The following is a 22,060-nucleotide window of genomic DNA, read 5'->3' as shown; positions in this document are numbered from 1 at the left end:
AATTTAAATATCAATCAGAATAATGGATTAGAGAGATGTCGGGTTGAGAAACAAAAATCGTGGTTTTGTGCCCTAATTGAGTTGATAAAATGAAAGAGAAGGAAAAAGGAAAAATTAAAAATCACATCCAAATCAAAACAGAGAGAAAATAAACTGAGAGAAGGAGAGACAAAAAACTTACTTGCGGTGCGGACTACAGCAGTCGGCGGCCACTAGGTATCGAGGAAGGTGGAGCTACAGCAAAATGGAGAAGATCAAGAGAGATGGAGATATGGAAAGATGGAGGGAGAGAAGATGTAGAGAGATGGAGAGATGGAGAGATGGCGTTGCTGCTAACTTAGACTTGAGAGGAGGTGTTGGTGCTATACTCGGAATCATAAGAGATGGAGATATCAGATATGGAGGGAGAAGGGGTAGAGCAGTAGTAGAATATGAAAAGATGGAGACGAGAGATTGTTTCAATTAAACTAAAAACCCTAAAAATGTATGTGCATATATATATATATATATATATATATATATTAAAAACGGTTCAGTTCTATTTTAGAAGCAGTTTTTGAAATTAAAACTGAATCGAACCGTTTTAATTCGATTTTGAAATTACATCGAACCGAATTTTTCAGTTTTGTTGATAATTCGGTTCAGTTCGGTTTAATTTAGTTTTGTAAATCGGTTTGGTTTATGCGGTTTCATTGTCCATCCCTAATCATTATCCTTCTCTAATGAAATACATTTCAATTGATAAAACATTTAAACGAAATATATTTTAAAATTTTATAAATAAAAATCTAAGGTGTAGCTTGGCCACTACGTATACATATTTTAATTTTAGAATTATTAAAATTTTGTTTATAAAGTTGGTAGCACACGATTTACGCTAATTAGGCTCATGAAACTTTAATTTCATATATATAAAATATATATTATAATAAAGATAGTAAAAAATTAACATGCATTGCCCATGTTGACTGTTATTAGAAAAAACCAACACATGAAAGCCGTCTACAGTCTATTTTTTCCTATATAAGAACCTGAAAAGTATAGTTCTCCTTCGTCATTATTAGTTTCTTCAGTCTCTTTAATGGCTTCCCTTCACTTTCTTCTCTTCCCTTTCATGGCACAAGGCCATATGCTACCTTAGATTGACCTCGCCAAGCTTCTCGCTCACCGTGGAGCCTATTAAGGACAAAGAACAACAAGCCTAACCAACCCATGTCAATAGGTGATATGGCCCTATCCCAGCCAGTCAATTCTGTGGAAGGGCCTCCTATTGAAGAGTGACACATGTCACTGACATTGTTTATTCATTTACTGTTTTGCCCTTGTGTTTAGGGCTCTGTACTTTAAAACATAAGCAGTTATATTCTTTATGTTGTGTGTTGAAAATAATCGAAGATAGATAGCAGTAGTTCTTACTCTCTCCCTGAATCTCTTTGCCTCTTGCTTTCTGTGAGTTTCCTCTTCTCTTACGTTTTTCATTATCTTAACTTGGTATCAGAGCTGATCTAATGGCCAACGCCAATTCCAACACAAATTTTTCCCTGCATCCCACGAACACTACTTTCAGCAGCCCTCCATTAAATCAACTCCTTAACCAAATTACCTCCATTAAACTCGACCGGAGTGATGCGTTATTTTATTGAATGGAAATATGGATGATATGCGTTGGTGGAATTATGTTGTGCACTCAAGTTTCCCCAGCGGAATTCAAGTGTAAATTCCCCTGAGTTTCCTGGTAAGTCCAGGGTCGATCACAGGGACTTGTGAAAATAGTTTGCGTTGATAATTTTCTTATGAAAACTTTGCGGTAACCGGGTAAATAAATGAAGTGGTTGGTTTGCTGTTGTGTCGATAGAAAGAAATAAATAAATGTAGCGGATTTGAGAAACAAAGTTGTGTTGATAGAAGCAATGAGTATGCGATGAACGGTTTGAGAAGATCTTTAGCTAGCGTTACTTGGGAATGCATCAGACTATGCGGTCATGCTACTTCCATGCACAGCAAGTCATTTTCTAATGGAAATGCAATGCTCCTAAATCTAGGACGCACGTGTTACATGCAAAATGTCCGTAGAGCTTATTCCTAAGTCTCTACTCTTGTCCTATGCATTGATGCAAAATGCAAGAAAGCAAGGTGACTGCATACAATCATATCTTATTGCTAAGATGCATGCGATGCGTTGATAACAAATAGTGCTTATCCCTAAGCGCCTATCTCTCGTTTATGCGTTCTAATCCAGTTCTTCCAAACCTAGATTCTGACCTGACCTTCCCAAGTCTAGATCCTATCCTTGACTACCCTCCCGAGTATCTCTAATAGACGAATGAAGCATACATAAACAAGATAATCACACAGAAGAGGATTCTCTCGTTGTGCTAGCTAAACGCTTCTCAACCCATTCAACTAATTTAGTTACTCATGTGTGAATCATAGAGAGTGAACAGATATAGAGACAGAAATTTCATTCTTATATATATATTAAGTACAAAATGCTAATGGAAGTTAAGGTAGAGAGCCTGGTAGCAATTCCTTGCTGACCGAGGCTTTTTACACTGGAATCTCTATTCTGAACTAAAGATATTCCCGCTTTCGCAGGAGTTGATCCTCTCTCCGTCTTAGTAGCTTTCGGTGCTCTCCCAGGCTTGCCAAAATGATCTACCGACACAACTTCTTCCTCGTGTCTGCCTTAAAAAAGTGAAAGAATACTATGGGCAGAGGTGTGAACTAAAAATGGTGAACTAATCAACTGCTTCACCTCTTCTCTAAAGAATGCACTTGGTATTTATAGGGCATCAAAAGGTGAAAGGCGACTTCTCTTTCCTGGTTGTTCAGATGGGACAACTTTAATTCCTGACTGATGTGCCAGATAATTGTCACCGATAAAGCTGGATATACTTTGTGACCGTTATCGACTGTCAACTTAATTTGGATCTGATTACTATCAGCTTTCTGTCCCATCGATCTTAATTGTCCTTTCGTCTAGATGCGTCCACCATGTTGCGGTGATTCTTTTTGGGTGAATATTTGCGAGCGCGATCAATGCAAAGTCTTGCAGTGAAGTTGCACTCGACCGATGAATTTCTATGATCGCAATCTCTACAATGCGTTAACGCATATTCTGCATAAAAAATACGAAAATCAATAGTTCCAATGCACTGATGCACGCGATCGCACTATTATAGATTTTATGCTTAATGGACAAATTTATTATTTTTCATCATTGCAATCCATCATTTTTAATAACTTAGCACTATGATAACGTGCATTTCTGTCCGTTACCATGGAGCAATTTTCTATTGTGGAAGAATCTAGCCCTGCCAATATTGAGGAGTTACCGGCTTGAAGGCCATCTCACCAGCCAAAAGCCATGTCCTCCTACGTACCTTCAACCTGTAGGTGGAGATATAAATGCTTCAAGTGCAGTGACTCTTGGTGAAACTACTGCTGGAGGCTCTATTTCTGATGGATTTTCAAGTGGAAGCGCTGGGAGTTCGAGCTCAACCATAGCTGTAGAGGTTAATCCTCAGTTTGAAGCCTGGATGGCAATTGATCAATTGCTTCTTGGATGGCTGTACAATTCTATGACCCCCTAAAGTAGTTGTCCAACTCATGGGATGTGAGAGCGCTGAGATGCTGTGGAAAAATATCAACAAACTCTTTGGTGTTCAATCACGTGCTGAAAAGGATTACCTCAGGCAAGTTTTTCAATCCACTAAAAAAGGAAATTTAAAAATGGAGGAATATTTGAGAACAATGAAAGGTAATGCTGATAAGTTAGAACAAGCTGGTAGTCCAGTCTCGACTAGGGCCTTGGTGTCACAGGTACTTCTAAGGCTGGATGAGGAATACAATGCTATGGTTTCCACGATTCAAAGTAAATCGGAAGTGTCTTGGTTAGATATGCAGTTAGAGCTACTTCTTTTTGAGAAACGGTTAGATCATCAAGCAACATAAAATGTGTCAATTGGTTTCAGTCACAATGCCTCAGTTAATCTTACCAACACAAGAAGCTCTCCTTTCTATCCAAACTCAAGAACCCAGGGGAACAACAACAACAACAACTTCAGTGGAAATCAGAGAGGACATGGAGGTAACAGAGGCTGAGGCGGGGGAAGAGGGAACAAACCAACTTGCCAAGTGTGTGGCCGACTTGGCCACACAACCTACTATTATTATGGTCGGTTTAACAAAGAGCTTGCACCACCAACCTTTTCTCAGAACAGGGGAGGTCATGTCAATCATCGGTGAAACAAAGGGCTTTCTCAACAAAATCAATTTGCCTTTATGACTTCACATACTTCTCAACCGTGCATGGCAGGTCCTGAAATTTTTATTGATCCGAGTTGGTATGCAGATAGTGGTGGATCAAGCCATGTTACAACAGACTACACCAATCTTGGTAACCCAAATAAATATGGAGGTAAGAAGTCAGTTGTAGTTGCAAATGGTGACAGTCTTAAGATTTCTCATATAGGTGATACTTCTCTTGTGAATGAATATGTTAAGCTGAATTTGAAAGATGTCTTATGTGTTCCTAACATTACCAAAAACCTTGTGAGTGTATCCAAGCTTACTAAGGATAACAATATACTTATTGAGTTTTATAATGGTTTCTGTCTCATCAAGGACAAGGACACGGGACTAATCATGCTGAAGGGTCAGCTTAAAGATGGTCTGTACCAACTTGAGGATGTGAAAGTCTGTTCGAGAGGGAGTTCCACTGAAGAGTCTAATCAGAAGAATATAATGCACATAAATAATCATCTACCTATTTTGAATGTATCAAGTTTGAGTCAGTCCCCTAGAATGAAAGTGTCTAAGAATGTATGGTACAAACGACTTGGTCATCCTGCCTTGAAAACACTAGAACTTGCCATTACTCAATGTAACCTTCCTACTATTGTTAATGATAAAGTTTCCTTTTGTGACTATTGTCAGTATGGAAAATCTCATGCACTTGCTTTTCCAACTTCTGAGTCAAGATCCACTAACATGTTTGATTTAGTTCACACTGATCTATGGGGGCCAGCACCTCTCTTATCATCTGAAGGGTATCATTACTATGTTATATTTGTTGATGACTATAGTAGATACACTTGGATTTACCCTTTACACCTGAAAAGTGACACTGTAGCAGCCTATCAACATTTCACTTCCATGATTAAACAACAGTATAATGGGACAGTAAAAAAACTTCAATCAAATAATGGGGGAGAATTTGTTAAAGTGCATCAGCTTTGTGGGAAAGAGGGGACTGTTTCTCATTTCTCATGTCCTTATACATCGGCACAAAATGGTAGGGCTGAAAGGAAACACGGGAATATTTTTGAGAAGGGACTTACCATGTTGGTTCAAGCATCTATCCTCTTACTTATTGGTGGGAGGCCTTTGCCTATGCTACCTATCTCATAAATGGTATGCCAATCCCGACTCTACAAGGTAAGTCCCTTGTTGAGTTATTGACTGGTAAAATACTCGTGTTTGAAGATCTAAATTTTTTTTGATGTACTTGCTTTCCTTGTTTAAGACAGTATAATAGTCACAAACTGCACTATCGCACGGATAAGTGTGTTTATTTTGGGCCTAGTTCTAAGCATAAAGGATACAAATATCTGACTCTGGCTGGAAAATTTGTATATCTCGGCATGTAGTGTTTAAAGATGATTTTCCCATTCAGCATGCTTTCACAGGTACACCAGCAGCTTTAACACAACCAACAGCCCTTGTACCGTGGCTGCCTACTGCCACTGCCTTACCCGAATATCTTCAACCTTCCCCTCCTTTGTGTCCTAGTGACCCTGCTGCTATCTCCAGTTCTGCTCACTTACCAGTCCCAAATCCATCAGTGTTTAATCCTTCCGCAAATGCTCCTTCTCCAATCTCTCCTACATCCCTCTGCCCTCAAATCAGAACCACCCCTTTTCCCTCAAAACAGAACCCACTGCCTAGCAATTTGCCAGCTGATCCAATACCCCACCTTAACCCCCCTTCGCCCCCTGCTGTGCCCAATGCCCCACTTTCACCACCCATTCCTACACATGAATCCTCACCCGATCCTATCCCATTTACCCTTTCCCTCCATCTTCCCACGTATCCTATGATAACCAGAGGAAAGGCTGGAATTTTCAAGCCTCGGATACTGAACACTCAGACAAAGAAAAATTGATCTATGACTGAGCCTACACGAGTGTGTGATGCTCTTACCACACCACAATGGAAATGTACAATGGATAAAGAGTATGCAGCCCTCATGAAAAATGGTACGTGGAACCTTGTTCCTTATTCTCCCTCCTTGAATGTTGTCGGTGCCAAGTGGGTCTTTAAATTAAAAGACAATCTGATGGGGTGATTCAACGCTACAAGGCACGGTTGGTTGCCAAAGGTTTTCATCAGACTCCAGGTATTGACTTTTTTGAAACGTTTAGTCCAGTTGTTAAAGCTTCAACCATTCGTATAGTGCTTACCCTTGTTGTTGCTTATGGATGGAAAATGAGACAACTTGGTTTCAAAAACGCCTTCTTGAATAGTAAGTTAGATGAGGATGTTTACATAAGTCAATGGGTATGTTGATCCTTACTATCCTCATCATGTATGTAAGCTGAATAAGGCCATTTATGGTCTCCTAACTTAAAGACGAACTCCTAGCTTGAGGGTTCCAAAATGCCAGGTCAGATACTTCCATCTATATTTTTAAGCAAGGACCAACTATTCTGTTGCTGTTAATTTATGTGGATGATGTGATTGTTACTGGAAATGATTATGCTCTTATACATCGGTTGGTTCATATGTCAGCTACTCGGTTTGCTCTTAAGGATCTTGGTCCTCTTCACTACTTTCTGGGTGTACAGATTAAATATCTAAAATAAGGGCTACTACTCAGTCAAGAGAAATATGTTAATGATCTTTTGTACAAGCTTAACATGTCCGATCTCAAGGCTGCCCCTTCCCCAAGTTTAATGAGCAAACACCTATCAATTCACAATGGTACACCTCTTATTGATCCCTTCTTATATCGAAGTACAATCAAGGCTCTCCAATACCTCACCACCACTCGGTCGGACATCACTTTCATGGTAAATCAACTTATTCAGTTTTTAAAATGTCCTACCAATACTCACTGGGTTGCTGTCAAACATCTTCTTCGCTATCTTAGCGGTACCAAGCACTATGGGCTTTGTATTCAACCAAACTCCGATTTATCCATTTCATCATTCTCTGACGCTGATTGGGCAGCAAACTTAGATGACCGTAAATCTGTTGCTGCGTATTGTGTCTTTCTTGGTGGCACACTTGTATCATGGTCATCGAAAAAGCAGTCCGTTGTGGCTCGTTCAAGTACTGAATCAGAATACAAGGTGCTTGTTCATGCCTCTGCTGAGATCATTTGGATTCAACAACTTCTTGGGGAGATTGGAGTTCATCAACGTACCAAACCAACCCTATGGTGTGATAATCTAAGTGCTCGTGCATTAGCAGTCAATCTTGTGTTTCATGCTCGGACGAAGAATATTGAGATTGACATACACTTTGTACGTGATAGAGTTCTCCAAGGCCTTCTAGATGTTCGGTACGTTCCCTCTATTGATCAAGTAGCTGACTGGCTTACTAAAACTCTTACACATAGTCAATTCTTCACGCTTCGACGCAAACTCGACATCGTTGAACTACCGCCTCGTTTGAGGGGGGATATTAAGGACAAAGAACAACAAGCCTAACCAGCCCATGTCAATAGGTGATGTAGCCCTATCCCAGCAAGCCAATTCTATGGAAGGGCCTCCTATTGAAGAGTGACACATGTCACTGACATTATTTATTCATTTACTATTTTGCCCTTGTGTTTAGGGCTCTGTACTTTAAAACATAAGCAGTTGTATTCTTTATGTTGTGTGTTGAAAATAATCGAAGATAGATAGCAGTAGTTCTTGCTCTCTCCTTGAATCTCTCTACCTCTCGCTCTCTCCCTGAATCTCCCTGCCTCCCGCTTTCTGTGAGTTTCCTCTTCTTTTACATTTTTCATTATCTTAACTGAGCCATAATCACCATCATCACCACCCCTCATAATGTTGCTCGCAACCACTCTGTTCTTTCTTGCGCCATCGATTCGGCTTCCAAATCCATGTCCTCCAACTTCCATTCCCCTGCATCCAAGCCAGCCTCCCCCAAGGTTGCGAGAATCTAGACTTACTCCCTTCCTTCAATTCCGCCTCCAAATTCTTGAAAGCCACTTTTCTCCTTCGCGACCCATGTATGGAACTCTTCCATAAACTCACTCCCCGACCCACTTGCATTATCTCCGATCCCTCCCTTGGACCATAAAACTTGCTAAAAAATTCCACATCCCCATACTCGTTTTCTCCAGTGCCTCATGTTTTACTCTTATGTGTATGGCCACTTTAGTAAACAAGGAGCCCCTTCTTCATTCCTTCCCAGATCACGCTCTCGTAATTATCCCTGATTTACCTAGTTATGATACCCAGTTTTGCAGGGCTAAGTTACCAAAACACACCGATCAAGACTTTGTAGCGTTTGAGCGCGAGACGGGGGAGGCTAATCTGAAGTCCTACGGTGTTATTATGAATTCGTTCAAGGAGATGGAGACTGAGAATTTAGCTTAGTATATAAAATTCGAAGGCCTTTCTGAAAAAGTGTGGTGCGATGGCCCTGTTTCGCTTTGTAACAACGACAAACTCGACAAAGCCGAAAGAGGCAACAAAGCTACCATCGACCAACATCAATGCATCAAGTGGATGGATGGACAGCAGCTGGGCTCTGTGGTGTACGTCTCATTAGGAAGCATTTGCAATGTGACGACGGCTCAACTCATAGAGCTTGGACTGGGTCTAGAGGCATCAAAGAGGCCATTCATTTGGGTGATTCGGGAAGGGAACGAAACAGAGGAGTTGCAAAAATGGATGGAGGAGTATGGTTTCAAGGAGAAAACAGAATGGAGAGGGTTGGTGATTCGTGGTTGGGGGCCACAAGTGATGATACTCTCCCACCCAGCAATCGGAAGCTTCTTGACGCATTGCGGTTGGAACTCGACGCTCGAAGGGATATCCGGGGGGGTTCCTCTGATCACATGGCCTCTATTTTCAGATCAATTCTTCAACGAGGCACTGATCGTGAAGATACTGAAAATCGGGGTAAGTGTGGGTGTGGAAACGTCTTTGCAGTGGGGAGAGGAAGAGGAGATTGGGGTAACAGCGAAAAAAGAGAATGTGATGAAAGCCATTGAAAGAGTGATGAATGGAAGAGAGGAAGAAAAAAGAGATTAGAGAGAGATGCAAAGAGCTTGCTAAAAAGGCCAACAGAGCTGTTGAAGAAGGTGGTTCTTCTCATCAAAACATCACTCTGCTCATTGACGATGTAATTTCTGTTGCACGAGATGATGACATGACATAGGAAATGAAATCTGGCAAGGAATTTTTCAAGAAAGTATCTTCGAACAAGTCAATAGATTTCAACCAACCATGGCTCTGTTTACTCAGTCGTTTCTAAGTTTTCTGCAGCCTTTAGTTAATATTAAGATGTAATGGTTTTACGTAATGTTATTTAGTTTGTTTATTGTATAACTAAAAATCGGTCTTAGCTTCTCTTGTACTTAGGCTCGCATTCATTCACTTGTAATGGTTGAGAAATCTAATACCAATTCTCCACAATATTTTCCTCTCTATAAAATCTTCACACTTATATTTCAGCTTTCTCTTTGTAATATGATTTCAATGATCTATTATTATATTTCTTTGGTTTAGTTTGATTTAAAGCATAATATTTTGGTATGTTGTGTTTGCTTCGATTTTAGTTTATGTAATTTATTTTGGTTTTAATCTTAGTTTGCATGGTTTCAATAAATATTAAAATTAGTTTCTAACTACTAGTTTATTGTTGTTTTTTTTTTCCAAATTTTTTTATTTGGTTGGTGATTTGAAAACAACGAATTCAATGAAAATAAAATTGTATTTTCATGTTTTCATATATGTGTTTGATAGTAGATTGAAAAATTAAATTTCAATTTAAATAAAAGAAATTATTTTAAATCACAAAGCTGCTGAAAATATTTGCAAATAATAACAACATATTACAATCTATTTATCTACGATAGACTGCGATAAACTACTATTTATATCTTTTGTGTCATAATAGATATATATAATAGCCTATTGCGGTTTATCGCAGATAGACAATGAAATTTTGTTATATTTATAAATCTTTTTGTTCATTTTTCTAGATTTGAAAACAACTTTTTAAATTGTATTTGATATTTAAAAATATATTTATCGTGAAATATAAATTATTATTAATTAATTAATCAATTTCTTATACTAAAAGTTTATATAATTAGTATTTTTGTATATTATATAATTTATAATATAATATATAATACATTTTTTTTAATTTAAAAAAATTGACTCTATAAAATGAAATAAGATATTTGTTAATTTATTTATTCTTAATATAATTTTTCTTTGAATTCAAAATCAGAATATTCTTAAAATATAAAATTGTTGTTTACAAAATTTGTTAGATTTGGACTAGAATATGGAAATAATTTTAAAAAACAGAATTCAGAAGATTATCTACTAACACATATTTACTGAACTTAAATCTAAAAGCATAAAACAAATAGGACGTAGGATTTCCTTTAGGCATCAATTTAATTCTTAGTTTTTGGTTTTTTTAAAATTATACTTATCTTCTAACAACAATTTATTTATTATAGTTTTCATCTTTCTCATCTAAATTATCAAATTTTTAGCCATGTTTTAAAAGAAAAAAAAAGTTTTTTTTTTTAAAAAACAAATAAATATTTAAAAGAAAATTAAAAAAAGTTGGCATGCATTCTTAAAATATTATGTGTATATCAACTTGTATATATACGTATATGCAGGTTAACATTTTGGATTTAGAAAAAGTTTCGAATAAAATACACTTTTAATCTAAGATTTAAAGTTCATGTCTATTTGGTTATTAAAGTTTTAAAACAATCACTCTAATCCCTCACGTTTGTAAAATGTTTCTAAACGGTCTCTAATTTAACTTTAAGTTAATCGAATACTTATTAGTCCATTATGTGTTAATGCGGACATTAATACTATTTGATGATTAGTCAATTCAATTGCATTAGTTGAAGAATCAATTAAAAGTTAATTAAAGAAAATAATTATAAAAAAAACATGTTAAAATATCTTAAAACATTCTTAAAAAAAAAAAAAAACCTCTTCATGTGACCTAAAAGTTTCAGAAGCCAGCCGTCTCTCTCTCACCATCCAGCTGTCCTCGCCGTCTGTTGTTCACCGTCCGGCAGTGGTTTACATTGAAAAGTTAGGCTCCGACGGGTGAAGGGGAGTTTGGCCGTTTGAGAGCAACTGGGATATAATTAATCTCCTTCGGCAACAAGATTTGGTTTTAGTTTTTTCATTTAACATTTAATTGTTTTTTTTTTTTTTACTTGGTTTTATCCTAAATTAATTGTTCACTTAAATGTAAATTGCAGTAATTCATCTTTTTTTTGCAAAGGATAACATAACACCATCGTTGTAGACTGCATTACCGGCGGTGGACACGTGCCAGAGAAAATAGTCCAGCGAAAATATTTGAACTAAATACTCTTAATTGGTTTTCTAACTAATACGCTTGATTTGACACGTCGTCAAATAGAATTGAGAGAATTTCTTCTATTATTATCTAAGTTGATGAACATATTTGCTTGATTGTTAAAATTAATGAAATTAAAGTACTTAAGATTCAATTGCTTCCGCTTGTTGAACACCAATCATTAGTGATATGAGTAAAATTTGATATCTTAAAAATAGGTAAACTATAATCAAACAAATTCGAAAACTATACTAAACAAAATATTACTTTATCTTAAAAATAAATGTTAAAATTAATTATGCTTCCCAATTTAACCTGACACGTGACAGACAAACAAAAGTCACACGGTTGAACGTAAACCTCTTTTCTTCGTGGTGTTAAATTCACTATTTTTTTTAAAATAAAAATTTCAAAATTTGATCTTTCAAAAAAAGAAATTAAAATTAAAATTCGGAACTCTCTTCTATGCTGATATTAAAATGTTTTATTATTATTATTATTATTATTATTATTATATTAGTTTTATTACTTTTTAGCAAGTGTCATATTTGTGATAATTCCAAGTTATTTGATGATCATACCATAACATTAAGAATCTAATTTTCACTTTTCACTTTTTTTTTCTATTTACAAAATTTATCCTATATTTGTCCCAGTTATTGCAAATTTGTTAAAATTTCACACTTTTGGAATTCCGATATAAATTGACCCAAATGTGAAGCCATAAATTTTAGATATAATTTCTAAAAAAAACTTTTAATATCACTACGAATTTGCAATGCAGAGCAACTGACTTTGTTTCCAAAAAAAAGAAAATGAAGTCACCACAGTCTTGATAGTAGACGTGATTGGGCATCCAAAAATATGCTAACATAGTCGGTAAACAAAGATAAAGGGTTCGGTGATCTTTTGTATATGGGAAAGGCAACAACACCCCGCAAACTCGTTCAAAGAACGATATTTATTTTTCTCATGTTAATTTAAAGAAAATGATCTTTCGTAGAAAAAGAAAATTTTTATGTTGGTTTTTAAATATCTCATATTTTATTCATCATTATTAAAAGGAATAATGATTAATAATTATGAATGTCCAAAGACCATTACAAATTTTTATTTTAATTTAATTTGACCTTCCAAAATAAATTTGTCACCTCAAGAATATTAGGGAATTAACCTCCTGATGTTAGACGTATTTAAATAATAATACGTTTAATTAAAGTATGAGCTATGTATGTGGATTAATAATTTATCACATTGAGTTATTTTATTAGAATTGACCATATTATATGATCTAATTAATTAAGGTCCTAGATTCTTAATTAATGGGTAGAAGCCCATTCTTAGTTACTTAGGGTTTAACGGAAACCCTAATAGGGGTGGTCTTTCAAACTGCAAAAATCAAACTGTTTCTAAAAACCGAACCGAAAACTCAATGAAACCGAAAAATGTGGTTTGATCCGGTTGAAGAAATTTTGAAACCGAATTAATTCGATTCGGTTCAGTTTTACTTTTGAAAACCGAATTTGAAACCAAACTGAACCATTTTCAACTAATATATAGATATATATATTTATTTATTTATATATTTAGAGAAAGAGAAACCGAATTTAAAACCGAACCGCTTTTAATTTAAAGAACAAAACCGAATTTAAAACCAAATCGAACCGAACCGTTTTTTAATTAAAAAATAATATAACATGGATTTTTTAAAAATGCCAAAATCGAATTTGAAAACGAACTAAACCGCATATACGTGGTTCGGTTCGGTTCGGTTTAAACCAATAAATCGGTTCAGTTCGGTTTTACATTTTAAAAAAATCGGTTTGGTGGTCAATCGGTACGATTCGGTTTGACCACCAAACCGAACCGTTTCCACCCCTATCAAATATATCAAAATAATAAGCACTCAGTCTTTCTTGAATCTCATCTCACTAAGGGCATTTGGAGTTTTGGTTGAGGAACTTATAATTGCCGTCAATTTTGCAATGGAATCTGGTATGTTATTCTTGACAATTTAGCATGAATGATCATAGGGTTATATCTATTCAATATAAATTTAAAGTAATTATACTAACAAGTGGTATAAGAGCATGAATTTTTTGTTGGATTGTTGGTTTATTTTTGTTTCCATTAGGCATGAGATTCATCCTTAATTTTGGTAAAATTGATTAAAGATTAAAAAAAGAAAGAAAAACTTGCTGGCGGTGGTTTCGTCGTTTTCAATTGCATGTATTGCCGTTTTGGGGTTCTTGTCGTCGAAACTCACGTCTGCCATTAAAAAGTTATGTTAATACTTAATTGATGAATATGTAATTTTGAAAATTAGTAGTTTTTTTTTTAAGGTTAAAAAGCTGACTGAATTTAGTGAGTTTATTTGTTAATAGTTTGATAATATTGAATTTGTCACTATTTGAATTAATTGTCGATTGAATTTCTCTCCCACGTTTCTAAGTTTTCTTGATTAATAATTTGGTGAAATTCTTGACAAGGGTTCTTAGTTCTTGATTAATAAGTTTGTAATTTAAATCTACAGTTTGATTGATAATTCAAATTTAAAATAATCATTTATGGATTTTAGTTTAAATTTGATTAATCATGTTGTGGATTAAATTTAAATTTGATTGATATTTTGGTGTATTTAAATTTAAATTTGATTAATAATGTGGTAAATTTAAATTTAATTTTGATTGATATTTTGATGAATTTAAATTTAAATTTTCATATGTTTATGTTGCTTTAATTGTATTATGTGTATGCAATTATTGATTGAATTTTGGTAAAAACTATATGGTGCTCTTCTATTATTTTTGTACAATAATATTATTATATTATTGTGTCTTATATTTTTGTTTAAATTGGTCAAAATAATATGTTAACAAAGTAGCCTCTGTTATCTAGATTAATTTAATTATAAAATATAAGATGTGCATATTCATGAATTTATGCGGATAATTATCGGCTCAAAGGAAGACAATTTTTTGGCCAAATTGTGGGTATGTATGTGGTAATGAGTATGTGATAATTATAAGGATTGCTCATGTGAAAAACAGTCGATCTAAAGAAAGACTATTTTTTTTACCGAGTTTATTGTCAGTACTTTTATTATTGCATTGAGGGTACCATTTACAGTTTGTGTTTTTACCCAAAGGCTGGACATCAATTTTATTAATTTTTAATTGTGAGTATATGTTTTGCTGTTTATTATTTCAATTGGTCTTACTCAAATATCTGGAAATCTAAGTTCAATCTCTAAGTTGAGTTGATCGAACTTCAAGATTTGGAAAGAAAGCTTAGAGATACTTCTTGGGTATATGGATTTGGTCCTTGCATTAAGGACCATAAGCCTATTTCTACTGAGGAACAATCAAATACGGCTAATATAGTGAAGTGGGATGGTCAAATTGCATGTGTTTGATGATCATCAGGCACTCCATTCCAGAGTCTTTTTGGGGCTCTATCACGAAAAGTAAAAATGTCAATAAGTTTCTTGCTCAAACTGAGAAATATTTTACTAAAAATGAAAACGGAAGTAGGTAGTCTTTTGACTTCTTTGTATTCCATGAGGTATAAGGGTAATGGAAACATAAGGGAATACATTATGAAAATGTTCAATCTCGCAGGTAAATTAAAGGCACTTGATATCAAGATAAATAAAAATTTATTTGTAAATCTAGTACTTATCTCTCTTCCGACACAATTCACTCAGTTTAAAATAAGCTACAATACTCAAAAGGATAAATGGAGTATTAATGAGCTTATCTCACAATGTGTGCAAGAAGAAGATAGGATTAAGAGAGAAAGAATATAAAGTGCTCATTTGGCAACTTACTCTCATGATATGAAGAAAAGAAAATCTACTGTAACTTCCTGATTTATTTTGTAATTAAGCTTTATTATTTTCTTTTTATGTTGGCTACTTGGATAAATTATATGAGATTTATGTTTTTGGCTAAGCTAAAATATAATTTGATTATTTGGAATTAATTGAGTTCTATTTTGGCTTGCATTTGGAGATTTAATTATCTGTGCAGATAATTAAATTTGTTTGTTGGAGTTTTAAAAGAAAAATATATATACATATATATATTTTGAAAAAGGATCAGAGAATTTGTTTTTTTTTAAGGGAAAAGGAAAAGGTTTAAGCTTTTATATATACTCGTGGGAAAGGTTAAAAAAAAAAAAAGAAAGAAAAAGAAAATAGATTTTCTTTCTCTCTCTCCTCAAGGCCCCGCACCCCCCTCCCCCTTCTTTTCTTCTCCCGTTTTTATCCAAACCCTAGCCGTCGCCGCCGCCGCCTGGTGCTCCATCACTGAGCGCCGCCATTGCCTCATCGCCAGCGCCATCCTCGTTGTAGTGAAAGAGCTCGTCGTTCGTCTGTCGCTGCCTCGCCGGTGTCTGGACCGTCGGGTTGACCGCGAGCCGCCGTGCCCAGCCGTTCAGCTCCACTTTTGCCGCCACACCCAGCCACAAGTCGATGCATTCGACCACCACTGCCTATTCTTGCAATCTTGAGTTGGGTGAGAGTTGGTTTATTTTGGGCAAGGATTGAGTTTTTGAGATTTTGGAGTGTCACTTTGTATTGGAAACAATTTTGGTTATACCCTTTTGTGTCAACTTTCAGGATTAGGATTTTGGAAGATCGAAAAATTTTTGGAGTTGGGTAAGTTTTGTGTAAGTTATTGGAAGATCGAAAAATTTTTGGAGTTGGGTAAGTTTTGTGTAAGTTGGTTGGTTATCCTTTGGACTTGGACCCTGAGGATTTATTTAATCTTTGACTCACTTCCTAGGCCATAGTTGCTAAACTAAACTTGTGGTTAATGTCATAGGATTGATTTGAGTTTTATCCAAGGAATATTAAAGAGTTATTTGTGTAGACTTTTGAGACCAAGTTGAGGTAAGTGGTATTACTAGCCTAGACTATAAAGTTACTTAATGGACTCTTGAAGCATGTTTTTTTGTCATTATGTTTTACTTGTTGCATGACAGTTATAAGTATTATGAGCATGTTCGAATTTCTAATCAGTACTGATATTATGTATGTGATGCATGAATAGACCAGTAGAGCGGTTTACTGTCTCATGTCTCACCTTGACGCATGTTTTATTTCAGATGACCTATGGGTCTAGTTTCATGTTTGACAGTGTGCCTACGGGTCGCTAGACATGTGTGAGCCGACATGTTCACGTTCATGTTATTTTTTTCCATGTTTGACGATGTGCCTACGGGCCGCTAGACATGCGTGAGCCGACATGTTTACGTTCATGTTACTTTTTTTCCATGTTTCATGTTTAACGGCGTGCCTAGGGCCGCTAGACATGCATGAGCCGACAGGTTTACGTTCATGTTATTTTCATGTTTGATGACGAGCCTACGGGCCGCTAGACATGGGTGAGCCGACAGGTTTACGTTCATGTTATTTCCATGTTTGACGGTGTGCTTACGGGCCGCTAGACATGCATGAGTCGACAGGTTCACATTCATATTATTTTCATGTTTGACGGTGTGCCTATGGGCCGCTAGACATGGATTTCAAGACAAGATAGTACGTCTTTTGGTTTTTCTTTCATCATAAAAACCCGATGTAGTTGTAAGAGCCATGAGTTATCTTTCTTTGCTCGTGGATGCATAGCCTGATCCCGGTAATGGGATCACTTACTGAGTATTTTATACTCAACCTTTATCTTAATTTTTTTTTCAGGTAAGGGCCGGATACTCGGGCGACTGACAAGAGGAATCTGTGACAGTGCCAAAAGAACCATAATTCGCTTCCGCATTTGACCCTTTAAATTTTCTCATATTTTGTTTTTATTACATTTGTGGTTTTATTATAATTTTTTTATATATAATTTATTTCATATTAAAAAGGGTACCCGGGTCGAACGATTTAGGATCTTGAGATAATGGCAGAACACTTACTTAAAACGGTTCAAAATTATGATTATTCTATTTTATTTTTACTTTATTTTCCTCCATACGAATATTTATGCATGTATGCAGGAACGATCTCCTTTTTAGTAGTCCTAGGAGTTGGGGTTGTTACATCTAAGAGTGTTGCAGAAGGGACATCTCAGCAGAATAAGAGCAAGAAACAGGCTACTGAAAATCCTTGTTTTATCCACAAAAAGAAAGACCACTTCAAGAAAGATTGTCCCATAAGTATTTCAATGCAGGGTTGCTTTGAAGCCGACTGCCAAGTGATGCTAAAAGATTCATCTATGTGGGCGATGGAAAAGCAGTTCAATTGAAGCTATTGGGAATTTTAGATTATGTTTAAAAACTGGTTATTATTTGGATTTGAATGAGACTTTTGTTGTACCGTCATTTAAACGGAATTTAGTTTCTATTTCTAGTTTGGACAAATTTGATTTTTCTTGTTCTCTTGGAAATAATGAAGTTAGTCTTTTCCAAGAATCCAAACTTATTGGTACTAGTTCTTTAATTGATAATTTATATATGCTTGATTCTTTTACTTCATTTAACAAGATCCTGTTATCTAATTCATATGGTACAAAGCGTAAATTAAATGTGAATTTCACTATGTTATGGCACAAGCGTTTAGGTTACATTTCTAAATAGAGAATCAGAGACTTGTGTCAAATGGAATCCTTGATTCCCTTGATTTATGTAACTTTGACGTTTGTGTGGAATGTATTAAGGGAAAACAGAAAAACATAAGAAAATTAGGTGCCAACAAATGCTCAGACGTCTTAGAACTAATACATACAGACATTTGTGTTCCATTCTCTATGGTTTCTTGAAATAGACAACAATATTTTATTACATTCATAGACGACTATTCAAGATATGAGTACCTATATTTAATTCCTGAGAAGTCTCAATCTTTGGACATTTTCAAGTCTTCCAAAGCTGAAGTTGAACTTCAACTTGAAAAGAAAATTAAGGTTGTAAAATTTGATCGTGGTGGTAAATACTACGATAGATATGATGGAGCAGGTGAGTAACATCCAGAGTCCTTTTCCAAATACCTATAGGAATGTGGAATCGTCCCACAATACACTATGTTGGACAAACCCAACATCAATGGTAAAGTGGAAAGGTGAAATAGAATACTTAAGGGCTGTTTGGGGCGCTGAATTGTGAAAGGATATCTGGAGTTCATATGTCTGTAGAGTTCATATATCTGTGGAGTTCATATGTCTGTGTTTGGGGTGCAGGGTTGTTTGGTCTGAGTTCATATGTCTATGTTTGGAGTACAAAGTTAAGTTCATATGTCTACATATCGGATTCAGTTTTTGAAATCTAAATAATATGTTTTTGTAATTATTATTTTTGTTTTGAAACTTTTTTATTCAATAATTCTACCCATCCTTGTTTGAATAAAATATGGATTGCAATTTTTTCTTTTAATTTTTAAAACTGTTCTTTCTTTCTTTCTTTCTTTCTTTTTTGGGAAATGAACAACAATTAACCCATTACATTTATTGTAGAAATATAGTTAAATAAAATGAGAAACTAAAGCGAAATCAAAACTTTTGATTCTAGCTAATTTTTCTCCATGAATTTCATTATCATCTTCTTCTTTTTTTTCTTCTTCCTATTGTTAGCTCTATATTTTTACTATGTCATGAATTTTTTTAATTAAATCTCTCTCATCATCATAACAGCCAATGGAATGTCACCACATTTCTTCAACAGTTTCACTTTCATTTCCTCTAAATTTGGAGGATCATCAGAGAATAAATTTCTATTTTTCACTAATTCTTGCTAGAAAATGTTCTAGGAAAAAAAATTATATTTTATGGTTTTTTTTGTTATATTTTATATACTTTTTAACTACATATATACTTTTCATCTATATATTCTTAACATTCATTTGATATGTGAATTCAATACGTATAAATATTGCACCTAATGTAGACAAAATAATATTTTTTATATAATCGACAACCCTACAACATACTTTAATAGTCAGCAGTCTTATAGTAGTTAGAAGTGGTTTCGAAGTTGATTATTGAAGATGATTTTTACTGAAGTTTGTAGTCGGAGGTGGTTGTTGGAGCCTGAAGTTGGTCGTATGAAAGTGTATTGGAGTAGGTTGTTGAAGTTTGTCATCGGAGATGGTTTTCAAATCCCGAAGTTGGTTGGGCGAAAGTGGTCGTCAAAGTTGATCATCAAAGATGATTTTCTTTGGAGATTGTAATTGGAGGTGACTGTCGGAGCCCGAAGTTAGTCGCATGAAGGTAGTGCTAGAGTTGGTTGTTAGAGTTTGTTGTCGAAGGTGGTTCTCAAAGCCTCGAGTTGGTCGTCAGAGTTACTCGTTCAAAAGTGTCGAAGCCTCGAGATGGTTGTCGGAGTTGGTCATCAGAGTTTGTTGTCGGAGCCAATTGGTTGTCAGAGTTGGAAGCACGAAGGTAGTCGTCGGAGTTGGGTCACCAGAGGTGATTGTATGAGGCCAGAATTAGTTGTCGGAGTTGGTCGCGCGAAGGTTGTTGGAGCTCGGAGTTGGTTGTCGGAATTGTCATCGGAGGTGGTTGTCGGAGTCCAAATTTCATCACCAGAATTTGTTGGGGTTGATGCTCTAAATCTCGTAGGGTCCTATAGTTTGTAAACTTTGTATAAACAAACTCTTATGTGATTAATAATATATGATATTTTATTCACTTTGTCTATAAAATATGTGATATTTTAGTTGCATTAACCACAAACCAATAAACTAACATCCAAGGTTATCATTGTAACTTAAACATGTATGTTGAGACATACAAGTGGATCATGTTTAAGTGATAACCTAAATGGTCTGTAGTATATGGATAAGGTTGGGTACCTTATCCTGATGATACTATGAGTATCGCCTGCTTTGTAGGTGTTACAATTGTTGTAAAGTGCTACAAATGATCTAATCCTAATCATTCGTGTATTAGACATGCAAGCGGGGATATTCTATACAAAAGAGTTTGTATAAGACCGGACCACGAAATGTTTAGTTCATTATATAACACTGTTCATAATAGAGACTTTCATTTCACCAAGATGACCATAGGTAACATGACCTGAATTCTGAGTGATTTGTGAACTTCTGCCTTTAAGGGCAGTCCTTTGATCTGTATGGGTAAGAGTGGCTAGATCGCCGACTCAACAAGTCTACCATTTTGAGGATTCGTCTGATTGGGGAGTTGGGTATTAGAACATACCATAACGCAGCAGAAGTAATCAGGATCCATAAGCACTCTAATTCATTGATTTTGGCAGAAATAAAAACATGTTTCAGTAGAAATAAATGGGTTTCAAGACATACCTTTGAAGTACTTCCTCTAAGCTCGAATCTAGCTGTAAATCTCCTCTGAATCTTGTTGTAGACCACCCCAATATCTTCCCTACTATCCTTTTGGTGTTCTAGATTGAGTTGTGGGACTCAAAATAAGCCTGAATTAAGGGAATAGGAGACAAACTCACAGCAGCAACCCAACAGAAGAACAACTTCTTCTTTCAAATTTGTTTTAGAAAAATTTGATCGGTTGCATTGCTTTAAAAACACTTCAATCTCTTCAATATATTGCAGACACTCATGCAAAGAGATTTGCTGCATGAGATGCAGCTCATGCTTGGAGTTTAATGAAGCTTGAAGTGGGTTGTTAGTGAGCTACTTGGAAGAAGACAATGGAAAAAACTTATTTCCATTATGCATATTTTCTTCTTTTTCAATTTCTCAAATATTGATTTCATAAATCAATTCATTTAATAAAATTGAAAATATTATTAATTTTACAAAATTAATTTCATAAATTAATTTTCTTAATAAAATTAATAAATAATTATTTAAACAATTTAAATAATTCTAATTAATTTAATNATTTCATAAATTAATTTTCTTAATAAAATTAATAAATAATTATTTAAACAATTTAAATAATTCTAATTAATTTAATATCAAATTTTAAATTAATTTTTTACACAAATCCATCTTCAAATATTTAAATCATATTTAAATATAATTTTCCCAATTTCATTTAATTCTAATTTCAACACTTCAAATTAACTTATCAAGCTACTCTAGAGCTAATCCATTTACAAGCTAGTAGGGGGACCTTGCGAACCTACAGATCATGGGCTCCAACGATTCGAGATTAATCAGCTAAACTCATTAGACCGAACCAACCCCTATTCGTTAACTAATGGTGATTCCACTAAAGCCCATAGCTGAACTCCTTTCACTGTAGATATATTATGTCTACTCAATATAACCATGATTAGTAACTTAACCCTTCACAGGTTGCTCATGATAACGGCTAGGTCGAAACTCTGTTTTACTCCCGAATTTACCTCTTATTTCTTAAGTCCCACTAATCCCTTAATGAACAATTGATTTGTGATCCAATCAACAAATCGAATCCCTCTGGCCTCTTGTTCAAGACCCAGAATCAACATTTGAATGGAACAACCTCTCTACTAACCCTAATCGGGTAGGAGTGAATTCCGTCTTCCACCTTATGTTCCCCGTTATTCA

At 35.2% G+C, this 22,060-nt stretch overlaps 1 pseudogene; it reads left to right on the top strand.

The window, feature by feature from the left end:
- The first annotated feature begins 1,081 nt into the window (after positions 1–1,081).
- Positions 1,082–9,402, top strand: LOC120090779 (annotated as a pseudogene).
- The last annotated feature ends 12,658 nt before the right edge of the window (positions 9,403–22,060 follow it).

The sequence above is a fragment of the Benincasa hispida genome, chromosome 11, assembly GCF_009727055.1.
Source record: "Benincasa hispida cultivar B227 chromosome 11, ASM972705v1, whole genome shotgun sequence".
NCBI lineage: Eukaryota > Viridiplantae > Streptophyta > Magnoliopsida > Cucurbitales > Cucurbitaceae > Benincasa > Benincasa hispida.
This window is presented reverse-complemented; position numbering and strand designations above follow the sequence as displayed.